Genomic DNA, 17,312 nt, shown 5'->3' with positions numbered 1-17,312 from the left:
CCCCACTGCTAGAGGTGACATGATGGCATCCACAACACGTGACTCAATCATAAAGGGCCCATGTCTTGTGGTGCACAGAGTTGGTGGCAGCTGAGGCACGGGCCTACTGCCATGGGAAGGTAACTTGTGGTGCACTGAGTTAGTGGCACCAGAGCTGAGCGGGTGTGAAGCCTGTGATGATGCAGGCCTCGATACGCCATCCTGCCAATCAAGGTTTGATTTGAATTGTGAGCTCTGCAGGACCGCGAGTACGCCAAAGGCAGCAGGCTGCACAGACATGACTCCATGGCGCGGTACAGCAGGGTGCGCTGGGGGTCTGTGCCGTGGAATCCAGCAATGGCTGAGGAGTTTGCACCGGCATGTGGTGGGCCCTCTTGGAGACAAACAAGTGGCGGCAGGTGAGCATTGAGGCCTGGGTGCAGAGACTTTGGCAGACATCGCTGGGCGGTGGACCAGTCTGCGGTCCAGGAAGACGTAGGAGTCATGTACACTGCCTGGGAAGTTTGCGACGACATTGGTGAACGGGCCCCAGTGGTCCACTTTTGCCTGCACATTGATGGAATGCATGTGGTTTCTGTTGTGGTGATTGTGTGCAGTGTTGGCAGGGGGCACAAGTAGTACAAGAGTCAAGTCAATTGCCCCCAACACATGCGGGAAGCCTGCTATGGCGTAGTTCCCTTGCTTGTTCTCCTGCTGTTCCTGTACAGTGTGGGGAAAGTGAAGGTGCAGGGGTATCAAGCTGTTACAAACTGTGATGCTTACAGGTATGATAAATCCTGCCTAATGAGACCTTAACAGAAGTTCGTGTGGTCGTAACAATCCTTTTATTTCCTACAAAGAATACGACCACACTAAGGGGCCCATTATGATGTCGGGCGGATTGCCCCCTCCAGGCTGGCGGTAGCCACCGCCGGCCTGGCGGGGGCAATCCGTACCAGCAACTTCCCAGGCACTTGTTTTATCGGTATGCAGTCTAAATATCGAGTTTTTTTATCGAGTGGGCATAATATCGAGTCAGTAATATCGAGTCTGCAATAATATCGAGGTAAGTAATATCGAGATAAGTTATATCGATGTTTATAGTGAAAAAAAATATCGAAGGTAGTAATATCGAGTTGTTAATATCGAGTGTGTAAAATATCGTTTATGTTTGTAAGTAATTAATATCGAAAGTAAAAATATAGAGTGTCAGAATATCTAATGTAAAAATATAGAATGTTAGAATATCGAAATTCAAAATATAGAGTGTAAGAATATCCATATTTGGATTTTAGATTGTTAAATATGTTAGTTAAGTTATAAAAATATATATATATATATATATATATTTATATAATTTTTAATAAATCATTAAAAAAAATTATTTATTTAAAAAAATGTATAATAAAATAAAGGAGCGGGATGTGGGTTTTTAGGGGAATAGGGTGGGGAGTGTTTTAAAGATGAGAATTTGGATTTTTTTTTATTCTAAAAAATATTTAAATAAATGTATAATAACATTTAGGAGCGGGATGTGGGTTTTTAGGGGAATAGGGTGGGGAGTGTTTTAAAAATGTGAATTGTGATTTTTTTAATTTATTTATTTTAATTAAAATATTTAAATAAATGTATAATATGGGCCTGTGATCCTATTTACCTCCAAGGCTACCTAAATTTCTCGATTCCGGCATGTCGAGGTCCTAGGGGCAGACCCAAGGGAGGCCTCACAGTCTGGATTAGACAGAGTTCTGAACTTACTGTGAAAATGTGGGACTTGAGTTGTAGAGATATTTTAATGCTGCAAATTTCCTCAGTAGAGTGGGGCGTGATAGATTTTTATAATGTCTATGCCAGAGGTTGCAATAATGGGAGTTACCCCACTTTAGAGGCTCTATCTAATTTTCTGCAATCAAAGTCCCTTGGGAACAGAATAGTAATAGCTGGGGATTTAAATAGGACCTTTGAACCTCTAGACAGTACCGAAATCCCATTGGCGCAGGAAGAGGACAATTTATGGGGTGTTCCCTACCTGAATCTTGCCCCTGTCAAACGTTGGACAAAGGATATTCTTTCCTTAAATGCTATGTGTTTAGAATATGGGATGCGAGCCCTCAATGGTAGAACAAAGGGAGATAAGGAAGGTGTGTGTACATATGATAATGGTCATAACAGAAGTAGGATAGACTACGTTATTTGTAGTCTTAATCTTTGGCAGGGGGTTTGTGACATGGAAGTCAAGGGCAGGATTGAAAGTGATCACAACCCTCTTTGCGTGACCCACACCTGGTGGAAGCACACACAGCCTAATCTACATGCAAGTGATGGGTTGCTCCCAGACATGGCGAATAATATGCGTAGATTGAAATGGCCCTCGGTGTTGGCGAATGCAGCCTCCATGGATTTTATTGGGTCTGAAGTGGACAAAGCAATTGCTTCCATGGAATTAGCTAGCCCCACACCACCAGGATCAAGGGCGATCACTGAAATTCACAATAATCTTTTCGCCACCATAAAGCCATACTTTATGAGAGCATGTAAGGGTAATCGCATAGTTTCCACCAAACCAGCAGGGTGGTTTAACCAACAGTGCAGGGCAGCCAGATTAACACTGGGTAACGCTATCAGAAGCAGGGATAGGGTAGCAATTAAAGCTGCCAGGAAGCAATATAACGCTAGCATTTCCTTGGCCAAAAAAGACTGGGATGAGAAGTACTGGGAGGAATTAAAGGAGGCCTCTGGAGCAAAGGATTCCAGGCTTTTCTGGAAGATAGTAAAGTGGGGCAGAGGTGGTACCCCAAAAAAAACGGACAATAATGTCGCTGAATCTGACTGGGTGAACTATTTTAGGCCCCAATATGCTGAGACAAAGGAGTGGGGTGGTGGGGATGCAATCTTGCCTGTATTTCCCAAGGACAATTTGTTTTCCGCCAAGGAAGTTGAACTTGTAATTAGCTCCGTTCAAGGGGGCAGGGCCCCCGGATTAGATGGGATACCCTCGGACGTTTTTAAAAATGATAAAAATAGGTGGGGCAGATATGTGCTCCTATTGGGGAACGCAATTGCAAAAGGTGCGCTAGTCCCAGAACAGTGGAAGGGAGCCATTATTATACCTGTCCACAAAAAAGGAGATCGATCCCTTCCAGCTAATTACAGGCCCATAAGTTTGATTGCCACCATCCAAAAAGTAATTGGGAAGATGGTGGTAAACAAACTTATGGACTGGGTGGACGAAAATGATTCTCTTTCCCCTTTTCAGGCAGGCTTTCGGAGGGCTACCAGTACCATCGACCAGGTGTTCCGCTTTACTATGTTACGGTGGGGGACGGTACTTCTTGAAGGGGGCAGCCTGTATGTCGCTTTTGTCGACCTGCGGGCTGCCTTCGACCTAGTCCCAAGGGGCAAGCTCTGCGCAGTGCTAAGTAAGATAGGCATTCCCGCGGAATTGCTCACTTTAATTATGAGGTTGCACGAATGCAATTTTGCCAAAGTACAGTGGGGGACAAGTGGTCAATCCTCAATCGACTTTCCTGTGGAGCGTGGGGTGCGTCAAGGTTGTGCAATGGCACCCTTGCTCTTCACATTATATATCAATGGGATAGTCAGCAGGATGCAGGACGCTAGTGTGGACGCGCCTTCGTTGGCGGGCATCAGGGTTCCGATCCTGATGTTCGCTGACGACACTTTGATAATGTCCAAAACCCCAGCCGGTTTGCAACGGGCCCTGAACATTTTTGATGACTTTTGCCAGGAGCATGGCCTGGAAGTAAACATAGGCAAGACCAAGTTGATGGCCTTCTCCCGAGGACATAAACCTCGCCCTAGGATATATTTGAATAATATTGGGCTTGAGGTCGTAAGGGAGTTCACTTATCTGGGGGTACACATCGCAAGTAATTATGGTTGGTCCCACCACATAGAAAAGTCGGTCTTGAAACATCAGCAAATATCGGGGGCCTTACAGGTGGAGCACAATAGATCCAAAACAAAACCCATAAAACCTGTCCTCGCTGTATATGATGCCAAGGCAATAGGATCGGCCTTATACGGGGCGGAGCTGTTTGGTTTTGATAAATTAATTTCCTTACAGATAGTGGAAAACAGGTTTCTTAGGGGTATTACGGGACTGCCCCAGAGTACCCCATTAATCCCTCTTAGCCTCAACCTGGGAAGAAGATCGGTAACCGACCGAGCCAGATTGCCTCCCATCTTATTTTGGAGACGACTTTGGTCCACCCCTGAAATTAGGCATTATGCGGAAGGTTTCCTGGCAATAATCAAAATTGATACCTTCCATAAAATATCATGGCTGAAAAACTTAAGGGTATTGCTAGGTGAACTAGGTCTTTCCTACCTTTGGGACAATCCGTCGGGGGAAGTATTCCCAAGTAAAAATACACTTAAAGCGCTATATTGGGAATGGATAGACGTGAGGCTCTGGAGAGGGGTTAAATCTGACTCAATGGGAGGTCGCTTTCTGGAAAGTAAAATGTGTCCTGTACTAGAAAATTACTGGGACAGTATAACTGTTCCTATGGACAGAAAGTTGTTCTTCCAATTAAGATCTGGTTCCCTCCCGTTGAGAGATCTAACAGGCAGATGGAAGAGTTTGAATACACAGTGCTGCCCAGCGTGCGGCGCAACCAACGAAAGTGTGGGACACTTCCTATTTGCTTGTAAGGCTTATGCCTCCCCAAGAAGGGGTTGGTTAACCCCTACCTGTAAGAACCTTGGGACATCCAGCGCAGCTGAGGCGCAAAGAATTATTTGTACTACTTCTGAGGAGCCTATTGTCATGGGAATAGCAAAGTACCTGGGGTGGGCTTGGTCCATCAGGCGGAGAGCAATTTCTCTTAATGTTTCTTGATTATGTTTTAACTTGTATATCTTTTTGTTTTATAATGATTAAGCTTGCGCAACTGTTTTAATGTATTGGATGAAATGCCTTGACTAAATGTGATGTTTTTATATATATGTATGTTGTGCTTTTATGAGTCTATAACTCGAATAAAGCTTCTCTACAGTATAATAAAATTTAGGAGCGGGATGTGGGTTTTTAGGGTAATAGGGTGGGGAGTATCTTAAAAATGTGAATTTGTAATGTTTTTATTTTTAAGTTGGAATAGTAAATTATATGTGTTTTGTGTCCAACACCTTCCCTGAGTTTATACTTGGTGGAGTGGGAATAGTAAATTGTATGGGTTTGGTATCCAGCACCTTCCCTGACTTTGTACTTGGTGGAGTGGGAATAGTAAATTATATTGTTTGAGTGTCCAGCACCTTCCCTGAGTTTATACTTGGTGGAGTGGGAATAGTGAATGATATTGTTTGAGTGTCCAGCACCTTCCCTGAGTTTTTACTTGGTGGAGTTTGAATAGTAAACTATATGTGTTTTGTGTCCAGCACCTTCCCTGAGTTTATACTTGGTGGAGTGGGAATAGTAAATTATATGGGTTTGGTATCCAGCACCTTCCCTGAGTTTGTACTTGGTGGAGTGGAAATAGTAAATTATATTGTTTGAGTGTCCAGCACCTTCCCTGAGTTTATACTTGGTGGAGTTGCAATAGTAAATTATATGGGTTTTGTGTCCAGCACCTTCCCTGCGTTTGTACTTGGTGGAGTGGGAATAGTAAATTATATGGGTTTGGTATCCAGCACCTTTCCTGAGATTATACTTGGTGGAGTGGGAATAATGAATGATATTGTTTGAGTGTCCAGCACCTTCCCTGAGTTTTTACTTGGTGGAGTTGGAATAGTAAACTATATGTGTTTTGTGTCCAGCACCTTCCCTGAGTTTATACTTGGTGGAGTGGGAATAGTAAATTATATGGGTTTGGTATCCAGCACCTTCCCTGAGTTTGTACTTGGTGGAGTGGAAATAGTAAATTATATTGTTTGAGTGTCCAGCACCTTCCCTGGGTTTATACTTGGTGGAGTTGGAATAGTAAATTATATGGGTTTTGTGTCCAGCACCTTCCCTGCGTTTGTACTTGGTGGAGTGAGAATAGTAAATTATATTGTTTGAGTGTCCAGCACCTTCCCTGAGTTTATATTGGTGGAGTGGGAATAGTAAATGATATTGTTTGAGTGTCCAGCACCTTCCCTGAGTTTATACTTGGTGGACTTGGAATAGTAAATTATATGTGTTTTGTGTCCAGCACCTTCCCTGAGTTTATACTTGGTGGAGAGGGAATAGTAAATTATATGGATTTGGTATCCAGCACCTTCCATGACTTTGTACCTGGTGGAGTGGGAATAGTAAATTATATTGCTTGAGTGTCCAGCACCTTCTCTGAGTTTATACTTGGTGGAGTTGGAATAGTAAAATATATGGGTTTTGTGTCCAGCACCTTCCCTGAGTTTGTACTTGGTGGAATGGGAATAGTAAATTATATGGGTTTTGAGTCCAGCACCTTCAATTTCCCTGTACTTGTTGGAGTGGGAATAGTGATTGATATTGTTTGAGTGTCCAGCACCTTCCCTGAGTTTGTACTTGGTGGAGTTGGAATAGTAAGTTATATGGGTATTGTGTCCAGCACCTTACTTGAGTTTGTACTTGGTGGAATTGGAATAGTAAATTATATGGGTTTGGTATCCAGCACCTTCCCTGAGTTTGTACTTGGTGGAGTGGGAATAGTAAATTATATTGTTTGAGTGTCCAGCACCTTCCCTGAGTTTATACTTGGTGGAGTTGGAATAGTAAATTATATGGGTTTTGTGTCCAGCACCTTCCCTGCGTTTGTACTTGGTGGAGTGGGAATAGTAAATTATATGGGTTTAGTATCCAGCGCCTTCCCTGAGTTTGTACTTGGTGGAGTGGGAAAAGTAAATTATATTGTTTGAGTGTCTAGCACCTTCCTTGAGTTTATACTTGGTGGAGTGGGAATAGTGAATGATATTGTTTGAGTGTCCAGCACCTTCCCTGAGTTTTTACTTGGTGGAGTTGGAATAGTAAATTATATGTTTTGTGTCCAGCACCTTCCCTGAGTTTATACTTGGTGGAGTGGGAATAGTAAATTATATGGGTTTGGTATCCAGCACCTTCCCTGAGTTTGTACTTGGTGGAGTGGGAATAGTAAATTATATTGTTTGAGTGTCCAGCACCTTCCGTGAGTTTATACTTGGTGGAGTTGGAATAGTAAATTATATGGGTTTTGTGTCCAGCACCTTCCTTGCGTTTGTACTTTGTGGAGTGGGAATAGTAAATTATATGGGTTTGGTATCCAGCACCTTCCCTGAGTTTGTACTTGGTGGAGTTGAAGTAGTAAATTATATTGTTTGAGGGTCCAGCACCTTCCCTGGGTTTATACTTGGTGGAGTTGGAATAGTAAATTATATGGGTTTTCTGTCCAGAACCTTCCCTGCTTTTGTACTTGGTGGAGTAGGAATAGTAAATTATATTGTTTGAGTGTCCAGCACCTTCCCTGAGTTTATACTTGGTGGAGTTGGAATAGTAAATTATATGGGTTTTGTGTCTAGCACCTTCCTTGAGTTTATACTTGGTGGAGTGGGAATAGTAAATGATATTGTTTGAGTGTCCAGTACCTTCCCTGAGTTTATACTTGGTTGAGTTGGAATAGTAAATTATATGTTTTTTGTGTCCAGCACATTCCCTGAGTTTATACTTGGTGGAGAGGGAATAGTAAATTATATGGATTTGGTATCCAGCACCCTTCATGCCTTTGTACCTGGTGGAGTGGGAATAGTAAATTATATTGCTTGAGTGTCCAGCACCTTCTCTGAGTTTATACTTGGTGGAGTTGGAATAGTAAATTATATGGGTTTTGTGTCCAGCACCTTCCCTGAGTTTGTACTTGGTGGAGTGGGAATAGTAAATTATATGGGTTTTGTGTCCAGCACCTTCCTTGAGTTTGTATTTGGAGAAGTGTGAATAGTAAATTATATTGTTGGAGTGTCCAGCACCTTCCCATAGTTTGTACTTGGTGGAGTTGGAATAGTAAATTATATGGGTTTTGTGTCCAGCACCTTCAATTTCTCTGTACTTGTTGGAGTGGGAATAGTAAATTATATTGTTTGAGTGTCCAGCACCTTCCCTGAGTTTGTACTTGGTGGAGTTGGAATAGTAAGTTATATGGGTTTTGTGTCCAGCACCTTACTTGAGTTTGTACTTGGTGGAGTAAGAATAGTAAATTATATTGTTTGAGTGTTCAGCACCTTCCCTGAGTTTATACTTGGTGGAGTTGGAATAGTAAATTATATGGTTTTTGTGTCCAGCACCTTCCTTGAGTTATACTTGGTGGAGTGGGAAGAGTAAATTATATTGTTTGAGTGTCCAGCACCTTCCCTGAGTTTATACTTGGTGGAGTTGGAATAGTAAATTATATGTGTTTTGTGTCCAGCACCTTCCCTGAGTTTATACTTTGTGGAGAGGGAATAGTAAATTATATGGGTTTGGTATCCAGCACCTTCCATGAGTTTGTACTTGGTGGAGTGGGAATAGTAAATTATATTGTTGGAGTGTCCAGCACCATCCCTGAGTTTATACTTGGTGGAGTTGGAATAGTAAATTATATGGGTTTTGTGTCCAGCACCTTCCCTGAGTTTATACTTGGTGGAGTTGGAATAGTAAATTATATGTGTTTTGTGTCCAACACCTTCCCTGTGTTTGTACTTGGTGGAGAGGGAATAGTAAATTATTGAGGTTTTGTGTCCAGCACCTTCCCTGAGTTTGTACTTGGTGGAGAGGGAATAGTAAATTATATGGATTTGGTATCCAGCACCTTCCATGACTTTGTACCTGGTGGAGTGGGAATAGTAAATTATATTGCTTGAGTGTCCAGCACCTTCTCTGAGTTTATACTTGGTGGAGTTGGAATAGTAAATTATATGAGTTTTGTGTCCAGCAACTTCCCTGAGTTTGTACTTGGTGGAGTGGGAATAGTAAATTATATGGGTTTTGTGTCCAGCACCTTCCTTGAGTTCGTATTTGGAGAAGAGGGAATAGTAAATTATATTGTTGGAGTGTCCAGCACCTTCCCTGAGTTTGTACTTGGTGGAGTTGGAATAGTAAATTATATGGGTTTTGTGTCCAGCATCTTACATTACTTTGTACTTGTTGGACTGGGAATAGTAAATTATATTGTTTGAGTGCCCAGCACCTTCCCTGAGTTTGTACTTGGTGGAGTTGGAATAGGAAGTTATATGGGTTTTGTGTCCAGCACCTTACTTAAGTTTGTACTTGGTGGAGTGGGAATAGTAAATTATATTGTTTGAGTGTCCAGCACCTTCCCTGAGTTTATACTTGGTGGAGTTGGAATAGTAAATTATATGGGTTTTGTGTCTAGCACCTTCCTTGAGTTTATACTTGGTGGAGTGGGAATAGTAAATGATATTGTTTGAGTGTCCAGCACCTTCCCTGAGTTTATACTTGGTGGAGTTGGAATAGTAAATTATATGTGTTTTGTGTCCAGCACCTTCCCTGAGTTTATACTTGGTGGAGAGGGAATAGTAAATTTTATGGATTTGGTATCCAGCACCTTTCATGTCTTTGTACCTGGTGGAGTGGGAATAGTAAATTATATTGCTTGAGTGTCCAGCACCTTCTCTGAGTTTATACTTGGTGGAGTTGGAATAGTAAATTATATGGGTTTTGTGTCCAGCACCTTCCCTGAGTTTGTACTTGGTGGAGTAAGAATAGTAAATTATATTGTTTGAGTGTTCAGCACCTTCCCTGAGTTTATACTTGGTGGAGTTGGAATAGTAAATTATATGGTTTTTGTGTCCAGCACCTTCCTTGAGTTATACTTGGTGGAGTGGGAAGAGTAAATTATATTGTTTGAGTGTCCAGCACCTTCCCTGAATTTATACTTGGTGGAGTTGGAATAGTAAATTATATGTGTTTTGTGTCCAGCACCTTCCCTGAGTTTATACTTTGTGGAGAGGGAATAGTAAATTATATGGGTTTGGTATCCAGCACCTTCCATGAGTTTGTACTTGGTGGAGTGGGAATAGTAAATTATATTGTTGGAGTGTCCAGCACCTTCCCTGAGTTTGTACTTGGTATAGTTGGAATAGTAAATTATATGGGTTTTGTGTCCAGCACCTTCCATGAGTTTGTACTTGGTGGAGTGGGAATAGTAAATTATATTGTTGGAGTGTCCAGCACCATCCCTGAGTTTATACTTGGTGGAGTTGGAATAGTAAATTATATGGGTTTTGTGTCCAGCACCTTCCCTGAGTTTATACTAGGTGGAGTTGGAATAGTAAATTATATGTGTTTTGTGTCCAACACCTTCCCTGTGTTTGTACTTGGTGGAGAGGGAATAGTAAATTATTGAGGTTTTGTGTCCAGCACCTTCCCTGAGTTTGTACTTGGTGGAGAGGGAATAGTAAATTATATGGATTTGGTATCCAGCACCTTCCATGACTTTGTACCTGGTGGAGTGGGAATAGTAAATTATATTGCTTGAGTGTCCAGCACCTTCTCTGCGTTTATACTTGGTGGAGTTGGAATAGTAAATTATATGAGTTTTGTGTCCAGCAACTTCCCTGAGTTTGTACTTGGTGGAGTGGGAATAGTAAATTATATGGGTTTTGTGTCCAGCACCTTCCTTGAGTTCATATTTGGAGAAGAGGGAATAGTAAATTATATTGTTGGAGTGTCCAGCACCTTCCCTGAGTTTGTACTTGGTGGAGTTGGAATAGGAAGTTATATGGGTTTTGTGTCCAGCACCTTACTTAAGTTTGTACTTGGTGGAGTGGGAATAGTAAATTATATTGTTTGAGTGTCCAGCACCTTCCCTGAGTTTATACTTGGTGGAGTTGGAATAGTAAATTATATGGGTTTTGTGTCTAGCACCTTCCTTGAGTTTATACTTGGTGGAGTGGGAATAGTAAATGATATTGTTTGAGTGTCCAGCACCTTCCCTGAGTTTATACTTGGTGGAGTTGGAATAGTAAATTATATGTGTTTTGTGTCCAGCACCTTCCCTGAGTTTATACTTGGTGGAGAGGGAATAGTAAATTTTATGGATTTGGTATCCAGCACCTTTCATGTCTTTGTACCTGGTGGAGTGGGAATAGTAAATTATATTGCTTGAGTGTCCAGCACCTTCTCTGAGTTTATACTTGGTGGAGTTGGAATAGTAAATTATATGGGTTTTGTGTCCAGCACCTTCCCTGAGTTTGTACTTGGTGGAGTGCGAATAGTAAATTATATGGGGTTTGTGTCCAGCACCTTCCTTGAGTTTGTATTTGGAGAAGTGGGAATAGTAAATTATATTGTTGGAGTGTCCAGCACCTTCCCATAGTTTGTACTTGGTGGAGTTGGAATAGTAAATTATATGGGTTTTGTGTCCAGCACCTTCAATTTCTCTGTACTTGTTGGAGTGGGAATAGTAAATTATATTGTTTGAGTGTCCAGCACCTTCCCTGAGTTTGTACTTGGTGGAGTTGGAATAGTAAGTTATATGGGTTTTGTGTCCAGCACCTTACTTGAGTTTGTACTTGGTGGAGTGGGAATAGTAAATTATATTGTTTGAGTGTTCAGCACCTTCCCTGAGTTTATACTTGGTGGAGTTGGAATAGTAAATTATATGGTTTTTGTGTCCAGCACCTTCCATGAGTTATACTTGGTGGAGTGGGAAGAGTAAATTATATTGTTTGAGTGTCCAGCACCTTCCCTGAGTTTATACTTGGTGGAGATGGAATAGTAAATTATATGTGTTTTGTGTCCAGCACCTTCCCTGAGTTTATACTTGGTGGAGAGGGAATAGTAAATTATATGGGTTTGGTATCCAGCACCTTCCATGAGTTTGTACTTGGTTTAGTGGGAATAGTAAATTATATGTGTTTTGTATCCAGCACCTTCCCTAAGTTTATACTTGGTGGAGTTTGAATAGTAAATTATATGGGTTTTGTGTCCAGCACCTTCCCTGAATTTGTACTTGGTGGAGTGGGAACAGTAAATTATATGGGTTTTGTGTCCAGCACCTTCCTTGAGTTTGTATTTGGAGAAGTGGGAATAGTAAATTATATTGTTGGAGTGTCCAGCACCTTCCCTGAGTTTGTACTTGGTATAGTTGGAATAGTAAATTATATGGGTTTTGTGTCCAGCACCTTCCATTACTTTGTACTTGTTGGAGTGGGAATAGTAAATTATATTGTTTGAGTGTCCAGCACCTTCCCTGAGTTTGTACTTGGTGGAGTGAGAATAGTAAAATATATTGTTTGAGTGTCCAGCACCTTCCCTGAGTTTATACTTTGTGGAGTTGGAATAGTAAATTAAATGGGTTTTGTGTCCAGCACCTTCCCTGAGTTTATACTTGGTGGAGTTGGAATAGTAAATTATATGTGTTTTGTGTCCACCACCTTCCCTGTGTTTGTACTTGGTGGAGAGGGAATAGTAAATTATTGAGGTTTTGTGTCCACCACCTTCCCTGAGTTTGTACTTGGTGGAGAGGGAATAGTAAATTACATGGGTTTGGTATCCAGCACCTTCCATGACTTTGTACCTGGTGGAGTGGGAATAGTAAATTATATTGCTTGAGTGTCCATCTCCTTCTCTGAGTTTATACTTGGTGGAGTTGGAATAGTAAATTATATGGGTTTTGTGTCCAGCACCTTCCCTGAGTTTGTACTTGGTGGAGTGGGAATAGTAAATTATATGGGTTTTGTGCCCAGCACCTTCCTTGAGTTCGTATTTGGGGAAGAGGGAATGGTAAATTATATTGTTGGAGTGTCCTGCACCTTCCCTGAGTTTGTACTTGGTGGAGTTGGAATAGTAAATTATATGGGTTTTGTGTCCAGCACCTTCCATTACTTTGTACTTGTTGGAGTGGGAATAGTAAATGATATTGTTTGAGTGTCCAGCACCTTCCCTGAGTTTGTACTTGGTGGAGTTGGAATAGTAAGTTATATGGGTTTTGTGTCCAGCACCTTACTTGAGTTTGTACTTGGTGGAGTGGGAATAGTAAATTATATTGTTTGACTGTCCAGCACCTTCCCTGAGTTTATACTTCGAGGAGTTGGAATAGTAAATTATATGGGTTTTGTGTCCAGCACCTTCCCTGAGTTTATACTTGGTGGAGTTGAAATAGTAAATTATATGGGTTTTGTGTCCAGCTCCTTCCCTGCGTTTGTACTTGGTGGAGTGGGAATAGTAAATTATATGGGTTCAGTATCCAGCGCCTTCCCTGAGTTTGTACTTGGTGGAGTGGGAAAAGTAAATTATATTGTTTGAGTGTCTAGCACCTTCCTTGAGTTTATACTTGGTGGAGTGGGAATAGTGAATGATATTGTTTGAGTGTCCAGCACCTTCCCTGAGTTTTTACTTGGTGGAGTTGGAATAGTAAATTATATGTTTTGTGTCCAGCACCTTCCCTGAGTTTATACTTGGTGGAGTGGGAATAGTAAATTATATGGGTTTGGTATCCAGCACCTTCCCTGAGTTTGTACTTGGTGGAGTGGGAATAGTAAATTATATTGTTTGAGTGTCCAGCACCTTCCCTGAGTTTATACTTGGTGGAGTTGGAATAGTAAATTATATGGGTTTTGTGTCCAGCACCTTCCTTGCGTTTGTACTTTGTGGAGTGGGAATAGTAAATTATATGGGTTTGGTATCCAGCACCTTCCCTGAGTTTGTACTTGGTGGAGTGGGAATAGTAAATTATATTGTTTGAGGGTCCAGCACCTTCCCTGGGTTTATACTTGGTGGAGTTGGAATAGTAAATTATATGGGTTTTGTGTCCAGAACCTTCCCTGCTTTTGTACTTGGTGGAGTAGGAATAGTAAATTATATTGTTTGAGTGTCCAGCACCTTCCCTGAGTTTATACTTGGTGGAGTTGGAATAGTAAATTATATGGGTTTTGTGTCTAGCACCTTCCTTGAGTTTATACTTGGTGGAGTGGGAATAGTAAATGATATTGTTTGAGTGTCCAGTACCTTCCCTGAGTTTATACTTGGTGGAGTTGGAATAGTAAATTATATGTTTTTTGTGTCCAGCACCTTCCCTGAGTTTATACTTGGTGGAGAGGGAATAGTAAATTATATGGATTTGGTATCCAGCACCCTTCATGTCTTTGTACCTGGTGGAGTGGGAATAGTAAATTATATTGCTTGAGTGTCCAGCACCTTCTCTGAGTTTATACTTGGTGGAGTTGGAATAGTAAATTATCTGGGTTTTGTGTCCAGCACCTTCCCTGAGTTTGTACTTGGTGGAGTGGGAATAGTAAATTATATGGGTTTTGTGTCCAGCACCTTCCTTGAGTTTGTATTTGGAGAAGTGGGAATAGTAAATTATATTGTTGGAGTGTCCAGCACCTTCCCATAGTTTGTACTTGGTGGAGTTGGAATAGTAAATTATATGGGTTTTGTGTCCAGCACCTTCCCTGAGTTTATACTTGGTGGAGTTGGAATAGTAAATTATATGTGTTTTGTGTCCAACACCTTCCCTGTGTTTGTACTTGGTGGAGAGGGAATAGTCAATTATTGAGGTTTTGTGTCCAGCACCTTCCCTGTGTTTGTACTTGGTGGAGAGGGAATAGTAAATTATTGAGGTTTTGTGTCCAGCGCCTTCCCTGAGTGTGTACTTGGTGGAGTGGGAATAGTAAATTATATGGGTTTTGTGTCCAGCACCTTCCTTGAGTTCGTATTTGGGGAAGAGGGAATAGTACTTGGTGGAGTGGGAAAAGTAAATTATATTGTTTGAGTGTCTAGCACCTTCCTTGAGTTTATACTTGGTGGAGTGGGAATAGTGAATGATATTGTTTGAGTGTCCAGCACCTTCCCTGAGTTTTTACTTGGTGGAGTTGGAATAGTAAATTATATGTTTTGTGTCCAGCACCTTCCCTGAGTTTATACTTGGTGGAGTGGGAATAGTAAATTATATGGGTTTGGTATCCAGCACCTTCCCTGAGTTTTTACTTGGTGGAGTGGGAATAGTAAATTATATTGTTTGAGTGTCCAGCACCTTCCCTGAGTTTATACTTGGTGGAGTTGGAATAGTAAATTATATGGGTTTTGTGTCCAGCACCTTCCTTGCGTTTGTACTTTGTGGAGTGGGAATAGTAAATTATATGGGTTTGGTATCCAGCACCTTCCCTGAGTTTGTACTTGGTGGAGTGGGAATAGTAAATTATATTGTTTGAGGGTCCAGCACCTTCCCTGGGTTTATACTTGGTGGAGTTGGAATAGTAAATTATATGGGTTTTGTGTCCAGAACCTTCCCTGCTTTTGTACTTGGTGGAGTAGGAATAGTAAATTATATTGTTTGAGTGTCCAGCACCTTCCCTGAGTTTATACTTGGTGGAGTTGGAATAGTAAATTATATGGGTTTTGTGTCTAGCACCTTCCTTGAGTTTATACTTGGTGGAGTGGGAATAGTAAATGATATTGTTTGAGTGTCCAGTACCTTCCCTGAGTTTATACTTGGTGGAGTTGGAATAGTAAATTATATGTTTTTTGTGTCCAGCACCTTCCCTGAGTTTATACTTGGTGGAGAGGGAATAGTAAATTATATGGATTTGGTATCCAGCACCCTTCATGTCTTTGTACCTGGTGGAGTGGGAATAGTAAATTATATTGCTTGAGTGTCCAGCACCTTCTCTGAGTTTTTACTTGGTGGAGTTGGAATAGTAAATTATCTGGGTTTTGTGTCCAGCACCTTCCCTGAGTTTGTACTTGGTGGAGTGGGAATAGTAAATTATATGGGTTTTGTGTCCAGCACCTTCCTTGAGTTTGTATTTGGAGAAGTGGGAATAGTAAATTATATTGTTGGAGTGTCCAGCACCTTCCCATAGTTTGTACTTGGTGGAGTTGGAATAGTAAATTATATGGGTTTTGTGTCCAGCACCTTCAATTTCTCTGTACTTGTTGGAGTGGGAATAGTAAATTATATTGTTTGAGTGTCCAGCACCTTCCCTGAGTTTGTACTTGGTGGAGTTGGAATAGTAAGTTATATGGGTTTTGTGTCCAGCACCTTACTTGAGTTTGTACTTGGTGGAGTGGGAATAGTAAATTATATTGTTTGAGTGTTCAGCACCTTCCCTGAGTTTATACTTGGTGGAGTTGGAATAGTAAATTATATGGTTTTTGTGTCCAGCACCTTCCTTGAGTTATACTTGGTGGAGTGGGAAGAGTAAATTATATTGTTTGAGTGTCCAGCACCTTCCCTGAGTTTATACTTGGTGGAGTTGGAATAGTAAATTATATGTGTTTTGTGTCCAGCACCTTCCCTGAGTTTATACTTGGTGGAGAGGGAATAGTAAATTATATGGGTTTGGTATCCAGCACCTTCCATGAGTTTGTACTTGGTGGAGTGGGAATAGTAAATTATATTGTTGGAGTGTCCAGCACCTTCCCTGAGTTTGTACTTGGTATAGTTGGAATAGTAAATTATATGTGTTTTGTGTCCAGCACCTTCCATGAGTTTGTACTTGGTGGAGTGGGAATAGTAAATTATATTGTTGGAGTGTCCAGCACCTTCTCTGAGTTTATACTTGGTGGAGTTGGAATAGTAAATTATATGGGTTTTGTGTCCAGCACCTTCCCTGAGTTTATACTTGGTGGAGTTGGAATAGTAAATTATATGTGTTTTGTGTCCAACACCTTCCCTGTGTTTGTACTTGGTGGAGAGGGAATAGTAAATTATTGAGGTTTTGTGTCCAGCACCTTCCCTGAGTTTGTACTTGGTGGAGAGGGAATAGTAAATTATATGGATTTGGTATCCAGCACCTTCCATGACTTTGTACCTGGTGGAGTGGGAATAGTAAATAGTAAATTATATTGCTTGAGTGTCCAGCACCTTCTCTGAGTTTATACTTGGTGGAGTTGGAATAGTAAATTATATGAGTTTTGTGTCCAGCACCTTCCCTGGGTGTGTACTTGGTGGAGTGGGAATAGTAAATTATATGGGTTTTGTGTCCAGCACCTTCCTTGAGTTCGTATTTGGAGAAGAGGGAATAGTAAATTATATTGTTGGAGTGTCCAGCACCTTCCCTGAGTTTGTACTTGGTGGAGTTGGAATAGTAAATTATATGGGCTTTGTGTCCAGCATCTTCCATTACTTTGTACGTGTTGGAGTGGGAATAGTAAATTATATTGTTTGAGTGCCCAGCACCTTCCCTGAGTTTGTACTTGGTGGAGTTGGAATAGGAAGTTATATGGGTTTTGTGTCCAGCACCTTACTTGAGTTTGTACTTGGTGGAGTGGGAATAGTACATTATATTGTTTGAGTGTCCAGCACCTTCCCTGAGTTTATACTTGGTGGAGTTGGAATAGTAAATTATATGTGTTTTGTGTCTAGCACCTTCCTTGAGTTTATACTTGGTGGAGTGGGAATAGTAAATGATATTGTTTGAGTGTCCAGCACCTTCCC

Source organism: Lissotriton vulgaris, chromosome 6 (genome assembly GCF_964263255.1).
Source record: "Lissotriton vulgaris chromosome 6, aLisVul1.2, whole genome shotgun sequence".
In the NCBI taxonomy this organism is placed as follows: Eukaryota; Metazoa; Chordata; class Amphibia; order Caudata; family Salamandridae; genus Lissotriton; species Lissotriton vulgaris.
The sequence above is the reverse complement of the archived record's forward strand: the minus strand, read 5'-3'. Positions refer to the sequence as shown.